This window comes from Rana temporaria, chromosome 13 (genome assembly GCF_905171775.1).
Source record: "Rana temporaria chromosome 13, aRanTem1.1, whole genome shotgun sequence".
Classification (NCBI taxonomy): domain Eukaryota; kingdom Metazoa; phylum Chordata; class Amphibia; order Anura; family Ranidae; genus Rana; species Rana temporaria.
This window is the reverse complement of record NC_053501.1, coordinates 28304937-28319849: the sequence shown is the minus strand read 5'-3', so window position 1 is coordinate 28319849 and position 14913 is coordinate 28304937. Positions and strand designations below refer to the sequence as shown.

Genomic DNA, 14913 nt, shown 5'->3' with positions numbered 1-14913 from the left:
AACACTGTTCATTGCTTTTCAACCTAAGAGTTAAAGAAAAACTACAGACTAATAAAAACTTTATCATGCTCTTTAAAATACTGACCTCTGGGCAGATATAAAACGTTTTAAAGTATATGTGAACCCTCATCTTGTAAAACATCCCATTCAGTTTAAAATAGAAATTAAAACAAAAACGTCCGAATGAACATAAAAAATTAAAATAAAAAAATGTTCCCTTTTATACAATGATGAAATGTTGGGTTTACATATTCTTTAAATATCAGTTCAAGCAAAATATTTATAAAATATAAATATATATCTTAAAAATGTATTCTAAAAAGGGATTGATGGTAGAATAACAAAGATCTGTTTACAGTGGCCCAGATTCAGGTAGGGGCGCGCAAGGACGTCATTGGCTTCGACGTGAACGTAAATGGCGTCCAGCGCCATTCAAGAACAAGTTACGCAAACAACGCAAAATTTGAAAATCGCGACGCGGGAACGACGTCCATACTTACCATTGGCTGCGCCTCCTAACAGCAGGAGCAGCCTTATTGCGAAAACGACGTAAAAAACGAGCGCCGGCCGTGCGTACGTTTGTGAATCGGCGGAAGTATGCAATTTGCATACTCTACGCTGACAACTACGGGTGCGCCACCTAACGGCCAGCGTCAGAATGCACCCTAAAATACGACGGCATACGAGACTTATGCCAGTCGTATCTTAGGCTACAGTCGGCGTATCTAGCTTTCTGAATACAGAAAGTAGATACGCCGGCGCTACTAAGCAATTACGCTGCGTATCTATGGATACGCAGGCGTAATTGCTTTCTGAATCTACCCCAGTGATTCCTACAAACCACAATGGTAATGGTGGAGTCAGTGAGCCTTGCACAGTACTGTCAATCCAACACCCAACAGGAAGAGACTGTTGATTGAGCAAAATGATAACCTCATTAGTGTGCCAATTTACTTACACTGGCAGGCTAGGAGCAGGTCCATTATTATTTGCAGCATAGTCTACCTGGAGGTCTAGGACCTGGCTGTGCTGTGTGTTGATCCCAACGAACAGGTGGGTGACACACAGATCAGCAAAGCTGAAATTGGAAAGAACGGTGCCCTATGCCTGGCTAGACAATGTGGCAGGGGGAGCAATTCAAAAGACCAAATTTGGAAAATTACAGGTAAGAAGGCTCACATGTAATTTCTGACTTTGTATTTGGCTTTTAGCCTGGAGTTCCACTTTATTCAGCGGAAACATCTTTATTTGCTGCAGTTTAGTCTCTATGTAGTGAAGCTGCACACCAGACAGGAGCATGTCTGACCGTGTACACAATTCTGACTCAAGAACTAGGTCACCCGAGTTGATGTCTTCTCATGCGTCACAAAACATTTAAATTTGTTAGCCGGCATGAACACTGCGCTCGTGACATAGCCAAGTTTAACTCAATAATGCCATAAAAGAGAGAAAATTATGTCAGATCTGTTCAGGAAGCCGTCAGAAAAACAAAAAAAAATATGTTGAAAAATGAAAAATAAAGAATTTGTAAAAAAAAAAAGAAAAACAAAAAAGTCCACCCCACTACTAAGATACTTTTGAACTAAAAGTACTAAATGCCATGCACCGATTCTACCAAGGATTAAAGCAAACTTGTGCTGGGAGAAATGGGTAGATTGCATGCATGACATGGCCCTTGAGGGAAATGCTTTGTTTAATCGTCCCCTAAAGCTAGGGACTCTCCCCACCAGTGACCGACCAGTTTTATCTGCAGAAAAAAAAAAAAAAAGCCCCAATTTTGTTACCAGGAAACAAAAATAAACTGGGTCAGTTATGTATATTTATAGCTGGAACAAAAAAAAAAAAAAAACAATTTGATTATCTATATCCATCTCTACACTACCCTGCAAATGCCCATGCCTTATCTCTGTAATAATATGTACATACTACAAGAGCTGCATACTATCCGATTGTATGCCAGTATCCACTTTTCCCCTCTATATAGGGGCATATGGGCACTTTACTTAAAAAAAAAAAACAGATCTTTAGCAAGGAACATACATTCCACATTAAATTATGCTACCAAAATGCCTCCAGAATTGCTAGTGCTCCCGTTTACATAGCTCCCGACTTTTTGATATGGGAACAAGGGTCACCTATTAGCAAAAGTATGTAGGCATATGACACCATCTGCCATGCCCCTTTCCATATAGGGGAATTATTCAAAAATTAAATGATTAGTTAAACCCACAAGTGCTTATTTTAACCTCTACCAATTCCTTTATACTGGCTTTTGAAATTTACAAATGCAGCAATCTAGAAATTGGGAACTGGGGAACACTTTTTGAAAGATAAAAAAGTGCATTTTATATACAACAACTATATAGAACAGACCAAAATGAGGGACAAATGATGAGGAAAGAGGGACAGAGGTCACCTCTTCTCATACAACAATAAAGGAAATAAAGAAAATGTTTGTTTTTTTTTTAGCTGGTTATACTCAGGAAAAAAAAAAAAAAAAAAAAAAAGACACCATAAAGATAAAAACAATATATTATTTCATATCAAAAGAGAAGTTCGGAAGAGGTAGTTTCAGAAGTTCAAAATGTATACTGGGTGGATGCAGAATCGGTCCAATGCTGCATCTATGCCCAGCCAACTTTGTACTGAGAACTAAGTGATCAAAACACAGCCGATAGCTCAGTTTTCTCCTGCATTCTGAGCAGAGAGCCAGTGAACATCAGTCACCGCACTCTGCTCTGCCTTCCAGCACTCACAGAAGCACAGGAACGACTCAGAAACTAGCCGAGAGCCTAAACCAAGTGCTGGTCCAGGCATCTGGGTGGATCCAGACTATACAATCAGGATTGATCCAGAGCCTGGACTGGCCAAATGCAGACAGCAAGCTTTACCCCACTGTAGGCTGAAAATTAATCAAAGTCCTGTGAGCCATAGGAAACTTAGGGCCAAAAAAGCTTTGGTGCTACTTCTGCTTTAGGTATTAAAAGTGTTTGTGAAGTCTTTATAGTTTAAAATAACAAACATGTTATACTTAACTGCTCTGTGCAGTGGTTTTGCACAGAGCAGCCCAGATCTTCCTCTTCTCTGGTCCCTATTCGGCACTCCTGGCTCCTTCCTCCTGCCGAGTGCCCCAATGAACTTGCTATGGGGCACCCGAGCTTAGCCATAGCTCCATGTGTCCATTAAGACACGGAGCTGTGGCCTGGCCCTGCCCCCTCTCTCCTCGTGGGTTGACCAACTTTAATTGACAGCAGCAGGAGCCAATGGCAATGAGGAGGAGAGTCCTGGGGTGGGACGAGACACTCCTGCAACATCAATGGATCTAGATAGGCTCAGGTAAGTATTATGGGGGCTGGGAGAGGCTGCTGCACACAAGGCTTTTTATCTTATTGCACAGAATGCATTAAAGTGGAAGTAAACCCTCCTATCTTTTTCAGCCAAGGAAGCTGCCATCTTGGCCTTGGTTTGATCTTCAACTGCCATGATGCTGCACATGTCATCAGTTATGACTCCAGCCATTGGATGGTTTGACAGTTTGGTTGAGAGCACAACCAATGTGACAGATACATTCCCGGCATGCCAGAAATGCAAGTGTTTTTTAAACTATTAAAATCGATGGGTTACTTCCGCTTTAAGATAAAAAAAAAAAACTTCTGCCTTTACAATCACTTTAGTCTTGAAAACACATCTCATTTGTAAGGTTTCCACTTAGAAGTAAAAACCAGTTGAAATTGACACCTCCTGTCTTAACCCACCCCTCTGTATTGAAACATGGTATTAGAGGCCGTCAACATATACCGTATTTATCGGCGTATACCGAGCACTATTTTGCCCTGAAAATCAGGGCAAAATCGTGGGTGCGCGATATACGCCGATACCCGTGCCGAGTTTGAATACTGCGCCGACATATACCGAGCGCAGTACACTCGTGTATAGTCGGGCAGTCTCGGTTCCTTCCGTGCTCACGTCCTGTACGTCAGCATTGCCGACTATACGCGAGTGTACTGCGCTCGGTATATGCCGGCGCAGTATTCAAACTCGGCGCGGGAAACGAGCGAGGAGGACGCCCCAGAAGGACGCCGGACCCGACGAAGAGGACACCCGAAGCCGCAGACGGACGCCGGACCCGACTAGGCCGCCGTGCAAGACACCAAACTGTGTACAAAAATTTTTTTTTCACAGGAATTTCTGGGCAAACTTAGGGGTGCGCGCTATACGCAGGAGCGCGCTATACCCCAATAAATACGGTAATAAATGGCATCGTGATCATGGTGGTACATAGATAGTAGAAATCCAATAAAACAGCATCTGAAGTGCCAAGAGGACAACGCGTTTTGCAAACAAGTTTCTTCAGGGGTCACCAAGTGGTACATCATCGATCATTGCATATTCATGTAGAAGAAAAGTCATGCGGGTACCTGGATTATGTACTAGCACGCATATACACCCTAGCTAGATTGTTTTACATCGCCCAATCTGCGTCAGAAGGTACACACCAATACTGAAATACAACAGCAAACCTGTATCTCACCACAGGACTACACTGGCATACAGGTTTTTCTCGTGGTATGCTCATGCTGAACCCACTACATTTATCTCTTCAACAAATTTAAAGCTGAAGAGGCAAAATTCTTCAGGGGGGGATTCAGTCGTAGAGATGCTACAATTATGCCCCTTCCCAGGTGAAATGTGTCAGTGCAGGAAGGGTTCACAGGTGGAGGCTTCTCATTTATCCAGATAATGGCATAGCTAGAGGTAGTAAGCGACATTCAACGGGACTTGTTCTGGAATGCTTAGTGTTTCTTAACCACTTCAGCCCCGGACCATTTTGCTGGTCAACAACCGGGCCAGTTTTTGCGATTCGGCACTGCGTCGCTTTAACTGACAATTGCGCGGTCATGCGACGTGGCTCCCAAACAAAATCGGCGTCCTTTTTTTCCCCACAAACAGAGCTTTCTTTTGGTGGTATTGGATCATCTCTGCGGTTTTTATTTTTTGCGCTACGAACAAAAATAGAGCGACAATTTTGAAAAAAAATTAAACTAATATTTTTTTATTTTTTGCTGTAATAAATAACAATTTTTTCCCTTAGTTTAGGCCGATACGTATTCTACATATTTTTCATAAAAAAAAAAAAAAAATAATCGCAATAAGCGTTTATTGATTGGTTTGCGCAAAAATTATAGCATCTACAAAATAGGGGATAGTTTTATGGCATTTTTATCAATATTATTTTTTTTACTAGCAATGCCGGCAATCAGCGATTTTTATCGGTACTGTGACCTTATGGCGGACACATGACACATTTTTGTGACCATTGGCATTTTTATAGCGATCAGTGCTATAAAAATGCATTGATTACTGTAAAAATGTCACTGGCAGGGAAGGGGTTAACACTGGCAGGGAAGGAGTTAATTTTGTTCCATAGGTGTGTTCTAACTGAAGGGGGGGTGGGACTGACTAGGGAATCGCTGATCATACATTGTATGAACAGACGAACAGTCATTTCTCCCCCTGACAGGACCGAGAGCTGTGCGTTCCCGGTTCTCGCTCTGTAACAAGCGATCGCGGGTGCCCGCCGGTGATCGCACCCACCGGGTACGTGCGTCGGCACCAGGGAGGAGCAGGTGGCTCGTGCGCGCCCCTAATGGCTGCAATGCGAAATGACGTATAGCTAAGTGATTTTGCGTAGCCGAGCCGACCCGTCGTCGTATAACTGCGGCGGCTGGTTGGCTAGTGGTTAATCCAATCCCCATGGAATGTGTAGATGTTGATTGCTCAAGAACAGAATGGGGGGTTTGAAAGTTGTAGAACTACTGTGTCCTAGTTACATAATCTTATTGTTGGTGTCAGGAAGCCTGCATAGGTAATAGTACTTCAATTTGTTGTCAAACTGTCAGGGTAGAGATATTAAAAACGTCATTCTATGGGGAAGACAGATGGTGTCCCATTTTGACGCAGACGGCCTCTTACACGCTTCTTTGTGCACGCTTTCCAAAACAATACAGCTTAATTAAAAAACTGAAATTATCAATCCGTATGCAGTTTTTTTCTGCAATGTACATACAGTGCCATCTGATGCCTGCACCTGAGTTTCCAGATGTTAAAAAAAGGGCTAAGAAAACTGCAACCTCCTTTGTTACGCAGAAATAGAAGCCTGAAGGAGGTTCTAAACCTAACTAACCTAATCTAAAACACCAACAATGGTAGAAAATCTCTATACAAAAATGTTCCCAGTGTTCCAACCTTCAGGAGTGTCTCTGAACGTGAAGCTGGGAAGATGCAGGTAGCAATGTGATCTTTTCGATCTTTACAGAAGCTATACACACAAAGGTGCATGAGAGGTGTGCTGCACAGAATCAAGAAACAAGAGGCTGCAGCTACTCCCAGTAATAGAGATGCATCAAAATTTCAGCTGCCAAAACAAATCGGGCAAAAATAGTGTTATCGGCATTTTGCCAATAATGTCACCAAAAACGCATGCAATTTTGCTGCAATTGTAACACGATTCTACTGTACTTTTCATAGGTCATGTATATATGTGACATTGTGTATATATATATATATATATATATATATATATATATATATATATATATATATATATATACACACATATACATATACATATATACACACACACACACATACATACATACATACATACATACATACATACATACATACATACATACATACATACACACACACACACACACACACACACACATATACACACACAGTGCCTTGCGAAAGTATTCGGCCCCCTTAGGGCTCTTTCACACAGAGCGGACCGTTTCTGGGTCCGCTCCGTGTGTCCGCCAAAGCTCAGCGGGAATCCCTGCTGAGCTGTCGGCGGAAAGGCGGTCCCCGCACACAGTGCAGGGACCGCCCTGTCTCTGCTCCGCTGTCCCCTATAGGGGACCGGATGCAGACGGACCGTCTGTCCGTCTGCATCCGGTCCGTTCCGCCGAACGGAAGAAAAATAGGGTTTCTTCCGTTCGGAAAAGCGGATCCCGACTGACGCGGACGCTAGCGGATGCTCCATCTGCTAATAGACGCGTTCCCATAGGGATTCATTACAAGTCCGTTAACGGACTTGTAATGAACGGACGAACGGTCCGCTCGTGTGAAAGGACCCTTAAACTTTGCGACCTTTTGCCACATTTCAGGCTTCAAACATAAAGATATAAAACTGTAATTATCTGCAATGTGATTGAGGGTGGGGGACTTTTGACTTCTGATGGTGGGGGCTCTGGACATCAGCTTGGAATAATGAGAATACGGTTCTACGCTAGCAGAAAAGGAGGGTCACACACCGTTGGCATCATCCATAAGAAACGTTATTGGAGACTGCTCAGACAGAACAGCATTGCAGACAGGTTCTGTCTGAGCAGTCTCCAATAAAGCTTCTTGAGGAGGATACCAGCGACCCTCCTTTTCAGACTTGCATCATCTGCTACAGGAGTGTGAGTGGGCTCTCTGCCTGTCTGCACCTGTCCTTCACAGCTTAAATCTTAAGCTATTACAGTAATAATTTAATGCAGCGGCAATTATTAGGGTTGCACCAATACCAGTATTGTTGTAGATACTAAGAATTGTCATGAGTACCTCGTATTTGTGCAAATGCCGATATCCGAAACCAAAACCTTTGCAGTTCGATTTGAACCCATAAAAAATAAACAGGCTCAAATCGCACTGCGAAGAATTGCATGCGATTTGAACAGGAATGCAGCCACATTCCTAACCGAATCACAAGCAGTTTCCCCCACCGCTTTTTGGGGGGCGCAAACGAAAAAAAAAAATTGCAGCCTCACTGTGCCCATCAAATGCAGCCACTGCGCCATCAATTGTCACCACTGTGCCATGCCATCAAACGCAGCCACTGTGCCATCAATTGTCACCACTGTGTCATGCCATCAAATGCAGCCAGTGTGCCATCAAGTGTCACCACTGTGCCATGCCATCAAATGCAGCCAGTGTGCCATCAAGTGTCACCACTGTGCCATGCCATCAAACGCAGCCACTGTGCCATCAAGTGTCACCACTGTGCCATGCCATCAAATGCAGCCAGTGTGCCATCAAGTGTCACCACTGTGCCATGCCATCAAACGCAGCCACTGTGCCATCAATTGTCACCACTGTGCCATCTAATTGTCACCACTGTGCCATCTAATTGTCACCACTGTGCCATCTAATTGTCACCACTGTGCCATGCCATCAAACACAGCCACTGTGCCATCTAATTGTCACCACTGTGCCCTTTGTCACCACTGTGCCCTTTAATTGTCACCACTGTGCCCTTTGTCACCACTGTGCCCTTTAATTGTCACCACTGTGCCCTTTAATTGTCACCACTGTGCCCTTTGTCACCACTGTGCCCTTTGTCACCACTGTGCCCTTTGTCACCACTGTGCCCTTTAATTGTCACCACTGTCCCCACTGTGCCCATTGTCCCCACTGTGCCCATTGTCCCCACTGTGCCCATTGTCCCCACTGTGCCCTGTCTCAGCCAATCAGGTTACCGGTAGTCAGAATCAGCCAACCTGATTGGCTGAGACGCCTGTCAGTCTTATCCAAGGAGCGCATCCCTAGTGCGTTCCTTGTATAAGCTTCCGGGACATGAGGGCTGTACTCGGAAAAGCCTATCAGAGCCGTTGGCTCTGATAGGCACTTCCGTACAGCCAACCAGCTGCCGTTATTCAGATGGCCGGACATGAGCGCCGACCATCTGAATAGAACAGTGGCAGCGTCGATAATAACATAGATTCGTACAATGCAAGAATCGTTATTAGACTCAGTGGCGGTGAGAGCCAGAGGGGGCGGCGCTCCAGCGCACTCTATGGACGAACCGCCACCGCTTGTCATAATGACTTCAACCTGGGTTACACGGGAATAGCGCAAGAAAACACGAGATGCTGACTGGAATTACTCTGCATTTCTGTTGATGAGATTCTTTGCAGTTCGATTTAAACCCATTCATTTTGTATGGGCTCCAAACACACAGCAAAGTTACTTGGTATTGGAGAGCGGTTGACCAAAAAAAAGTATCAGTACTCGCAAAATCTGCGGCTATTGTCGGCAATGGCACCGTCCGAAATCGGTGCAGCGCCAACTTGGTGGCGCTGCACCAATTACCAAAAGTACTTCCTGTACTACTTTTGGCGACTTCAGGGAGCGATTTGAATAGAGTTTTTTCAAGCAAGCTTATATTGGCTTGTCATTGCAATTGCAATGTGGGTGTTCTGAAATTAAAGTGTATGCAGTGATCGATTGATTAACACAGGGGTCGACAAATCCCGGGCGCCAGGTCGCCATGGCGACTAGAAATAGGGTCCTGGCGACTTGGCTTGGAAGGGGGGGGGCAAAAAATAAATAAATAAATAATTTTTTTTTTTTTTGGTGAGCTGGCACCATCTGGTGGTGAGCCGTTGGTATTACAAGTTATTACCACCAGATGTGTAAGCTGGCGCCATCTGGTGGTGGCCGTTGGTATTACAAGTTAAGCATTACAAGTTAAACAGCAATTCTAATGTAATTTTTCACTATTTTCACTGCCATCTTCTTCCCTCTAGCTAGAACCCCCAAACATTATATATATTTTTTATCCTAACACCCTAGAGAATAAAATGGCGATCGTTGCAATACTTTCTGTCATGCCGTATTTGCGCAGCGGTCTTGCAAGCGCACTTTTTTGGGGGAAAAAATTACACTTTTTTTTATTAAAATATAAGACAACAGTAAAATTATCCCCATTTTTTTTTTATATTATGAAAGATAATGTTACGTCGAGTAAATTGATACCCAACATGTCACGCTTCAAAATTACGTCCGCTCGTGGAATGGCGTCAAACTTTTACCCTTTAAAATCTCCATAGGCGACGTTTAAAAAAATCTACAGGTTGCATGTTTTGAGTTAGAGGAGGTCTAGGGCTAGAATTATTGCTCTCGCTCTACCAATCGCGGCGATACCTTACATGTGTGGTTTGAACACCGTTTACATATGCGGTCGCTGCTCATGTATGTGTTCGCTTCTGCGCGCAAGCTCGTCGCGACGGGGCACGTTTTCTGGCTCCTAACTTTTTAAGCTGGCTCCTAGATTCCAAGCAAATTTGTCAACCCCTGGATTAACACACAATTCAGAGGATCCGTGTGTCATGGAAAAAAGGTACAGGTGCTTTTTCTTTTTTTTTTGGTGCAACAATTTACATTTTAGGCTCCATATGACTTCAATGGGAGCATACAGCTACTGCATTGATTCAGAAAAACTCAATCTGGTAAACATAGGCACATTTCTGACTTTAGCACACTTGGAGCGATTAGTGGAAAACATTAATGGTCCACCCAGAACTGCCTCCTATTGTCTGTGTGGCTTTATTTTATCATCCAACCTCCTTAACTCTTTAGAATGCTGCTGCAAAACAAACCAAAACAACAATAACATAAAATTGCCATAACAAAGGCTAATCAGTCACATATCCCAAGAAGCGCAATGTTAAGTACCATACAGCTATAAATAGATCACTGTAAGTGCCGGTTATTTTAAGTGATCATCTCAAAGTGGCAAGCGATGAAAACATTAACACTTCTTGATCACAGAAACGCAATCGTTCGACAAATACATAAACATTAGGGCTGCAACTAACGATTATTTTCATAATCGATTAGTTGGCCGATTATTGTTTCGATTAATCGAATAATAGCCTTAAAAAAAAAAAAAAAAAATGTTGTGCCAATTTGTTGTTGGTCAGATTACAAAACACAAACACATTACATGCTTGTCTGCAGCTTCTCCATTGAAGTATATTGAACCAAAAAAAAAAAATAGCACCGTTTTGCGTTAAAAACTCCTTGCCCTCTCCAAATACGCAGCAGCTGAAAAAAAATCATGGATGTGAACGTGTCCCATAGGAAAACATGTAAATGAACTGTAGTGTGTTTCTGCAAAAAGCACCAAAAAACACAGAGGTGTGACACCAGGCCTGAGATGTTTAGTAACATAATGGTGTTAGAAAAACAAAAATAAGAACAAAAAGAGCAAATAATAATTAATACTGCAAGGGGTTCATTTTTTTTACTGTGGGACAGTGAAAGTAATATTTACAGTAGCGATTTGATTTCTTGTACTATAAAAAGGCAATTTTTTTTTTTATTGCCATTATGTTACTGGCCGATTAATTGATTATGAAAATTGGAATCAATTAATTTCATAATCGATTAGTTTTTTCGGCCCTAATGAACATACATACATATAATTTATTATATATATATATATATATATATATATATATATATATATATATATATATATATATATATATATATATATATACATATACATACATACATACATACATACATACACACACACACATATATATACACATATATACACACACACACACACACACATACACATATACATACATACATACATACACACACACACAGGCAAGATGGGAGCTAGACACAGTTGATGCAGAACTTCCAGTGACATATGAAAAAGGGACTTGCTTGTAATACACAAGAGGCAGTAAACCAATCTAAATAAATCAATAAGAAATGAAAACACAAGCAGAGGATTTACATAACCCACAATCCTTCACTGATCAAACCACACTGCATACCCAAATTAGGCTTAAGGGTCCATTCACACTGCCGGATGCATGTTATAATGTAAACTGAAGTCAAAATCCAACAGGGACATATTTATCTAGGGAGTCGTGTATTTTATTATTTGTCTGATGGTCTCTCAATTGTTTGTTTGCAATTGTATTTTGTGTAAACAACCATAATATATGCGATGAGAATTGTTCATTTGGTTGCAAACTGCCAATTAGCCCTGGTTCACACTGGGTACGATTTGGATGTCAAATCGCATCTCAAATCGGCGGCATTTGCCGGCAATTGTCGGCAATGGCACTGTCCTAATCAGTGTGACGCCGCATCTGCGATTTCAAAAAGTAGTTCCTGTACTACTTTTTGCGATTTCAGGCCGCGATTTACATTAAATTGCGGCCGAAATCGCGGCAAAATAGCGGCCGCGAAATCGCTGTAAAATCGAGCATTTTACCGCGATTTTGAATTCGCAGCAGTGTGAACCTAGGCATAAACAAACGAGACACAGGGAGGAAATTCACACAGCCAACACATAAATCGAACTAAAATACATAAATGGAAATCATGGGCGGTAAAAATGGGCAAGACAAGGTTTTACACAACCTGTGGCAAAAATGATACCCATCCTATCATGTTCGCCTAACCCATTTAAGCAGTGGCGCCGGTTTTAAAGAATTCCAAGCCACCTGCCCCACCATGGATCACTTTTCAAAGGGGCAGCAAGGGTTGCTGCAAGTGTGAACAAGCCCCAAAGCCAGCCATAGGCGGTTCAAATCTCAGCTGGTTTAAACAGGGACCAGATTCAAACCATGTATGGGCAAGCTGATCGTACACACAATCAATCAACTTGGGTACTACCAGCCTGTCGTATTGTTCAGGTGATAATTGCCATGGGCTATAGCTGCTAGCAATAATTATTGTGTGTTCTTCCAAAAGGGATGGCTCCCCCCAACCCCACCGGGAGAACACAACTCCTCCACGGGAGAGATTGCCCCTCCAACATCGATTGTATTAATAAGGGGGAATCAAGAGATTTTTTTTCCTGCAAACAATCACATCATCTATGGCCAGCTTTAATGTACAGATTTAAACAATGTTCTATTTGTCAAATAGAAAACGTATGTATGCATGCATATACATATATATATATATATATATAAAAAAATGTATGTATGTATGTATGTATGTATGTATGTATGTATGTATGTATGTATGTATGTATGTATGTATGTATGTATGTATGTATGTATGTATGTATGTATATATATATATATATATATATATATATATATATATATATATATATATATATATATATATATATATATATATTTTTGTCAAATAGAAAACGTCAATATTCTTTGAGAAAATTTCGGCCCATATTATAGCCTACTGCTGATAAATGCAGTTTGAATTCAAAATATACCGCTATGGATAATGGAATACTCTGCTATAAAAACTGAAACCCATGTCCCCCCACTCCAACTACCCGTTTGTTGCCTTCTAGGTGAGACATTGAATCCTCAAAGATGAAGGTCCGGAATGCAGAAGACCTGAACACACATGGCCTCAAATATCAGTACCAACCAGTACAAGGTTCGTCTATCCACAGCTGGCCTGGGCACTGCACCTCTCTCTACGCAGTCCACTGAAACACCAGGGACGCACTGCAGCTGGATGGCCCCTGTGTAATACACTGACACATTATTACAAAATAAAACCAACTAAATACAAAAATGACTTTCTGTTCATGTCATTCACCTAGACACAAATCTTTGGCGAATTTGCAGAGAGAACAATACCATTTCCATGGTAAGGACAAAGAGTGGGAGAATCGCCTCAAAGCGAAAAAGTGGAACTTCCGCTTTAGACGCCTTTCCCACTGCAGCGGTGAGGGCGTTAGCGGTAAAGCGCTGCTAGCTTTTCCGCTGTTAAAGCGGCGCTTTTAACCCCCGCTAGCGGCCGAAAACAGGGCAAATAGCGTTGTTGAATCGCTTCACAGGCGCTTTGACAGCGCAGCCAATTTCTTTCAATGGGCTGGGCGTTTTGGGGGGTGAGGGGGGACCTGCTCCCACTTCCGTTCCGGATGCAGAAGCTCTCCCTCCCAAAGTCTTCTGGGACACATGACAGATCCTAGAAGACTTTGAGGCCAGTCACATACCATGGCGTCTCTCACGCATTCGCAGTGGGCACCCAGCTGTGAAGCCGCAAGCGGTCACAGCCGGTGCCCATAGTAAAGATTAGAGCTGGGCGATTTTCTCCCCCCCCCCCCCAAAAAAAAATATATGATTAAAAAAAAAAAAAAAACACCTTGATTCACAATTCGAATCAAGTTCTGCGGCCTTGCAGACTAGGCAAAGTCGCAGTCTCGCCTAAAAACTCCTGCCCGCAGCTCCTCAGGTCCTGGTGAAAAATAAATAAATTGATTTGCTGAAAATCTGAATCGATTTGACCTCGCAACTCGATTCAAATAGATTTTTTCCCCAGCCCTGGTAGAGGGAGGACACGGCTGCGGTGAGTAAATTGTTGAACTGTGGGACAGGTGAATGGCTGTTTATTAAAAGTCAGCAGCCACACTTTTTGTAGCTGCTGACTTTTAATAAACAAATAACTGGAACTCTGCTTTAATAAGGACATGGACAGCAATAAAAATCCAACAGGTGTTCTAATCCCTCTCCACTCCATAGGTCTAGGATTCTGACATCATCAGGCAAGAAAAACAGTTTTTCATCCCCCCCCTGGACAAAAACGAACTATTAACTCTTGCAGTGCAGGCTAAGTCCCATTGCATTTTATCCCAACCATGGCACTACCTGCCTGGAGTTTGCATGTTCTCCCTTGTGCCTGCGTGTGTTTCCTCCCACACTCCAAAGACATGCTGGTAGACCAATTGGCTCTAGTATGTTTAACCACTTCCATACAGGGCACTTACGCACCTTCCTGCCCAAGCCAATTTTTAGCTTTCAGCACTGTCGCACTTTGAATGACAATTGCGCGGTCGTGCTACACTGTACCCAAACAAAATTGGCGTCCTTTTTTACCCACAAATAGAGCTTTCTTTTGGTGGTATTTGATCACCTCTGCGATTATTTTTTATTGCGCAACAACTAAAAAAAAGACTTTATTTTTTTTTGCAGGCTTTTTTTTTTTTTTGTTTGGCCCACCCTGGTGGTCCAGGGTGGGCTTCCCTGGTGGTCCATGTGGCGATCCGAGGGGGGGCTGCGCTGATAAACAATCAGCGCGAACCCCCCCTGTCAGGAGAGCCGCCGATCGGCTCTCCTCTACTCGCGTCTG

General features: G+C 42.7%; 1 protein-coding gene across 6 annotated transcripts in view; it reads right to left on the bottom strand.

Annotated features, from left to right (window-relative positions):
- The window catches only part of PPP1R13B (protein phosphatase 1 regulatory subunit 13B), a 147261-nt gene that overhangs the window by 95107 nt on the left and 37241 nt on the right, over positions 1-14913 (bottom strand). The window lies entirely within an intron of this gene.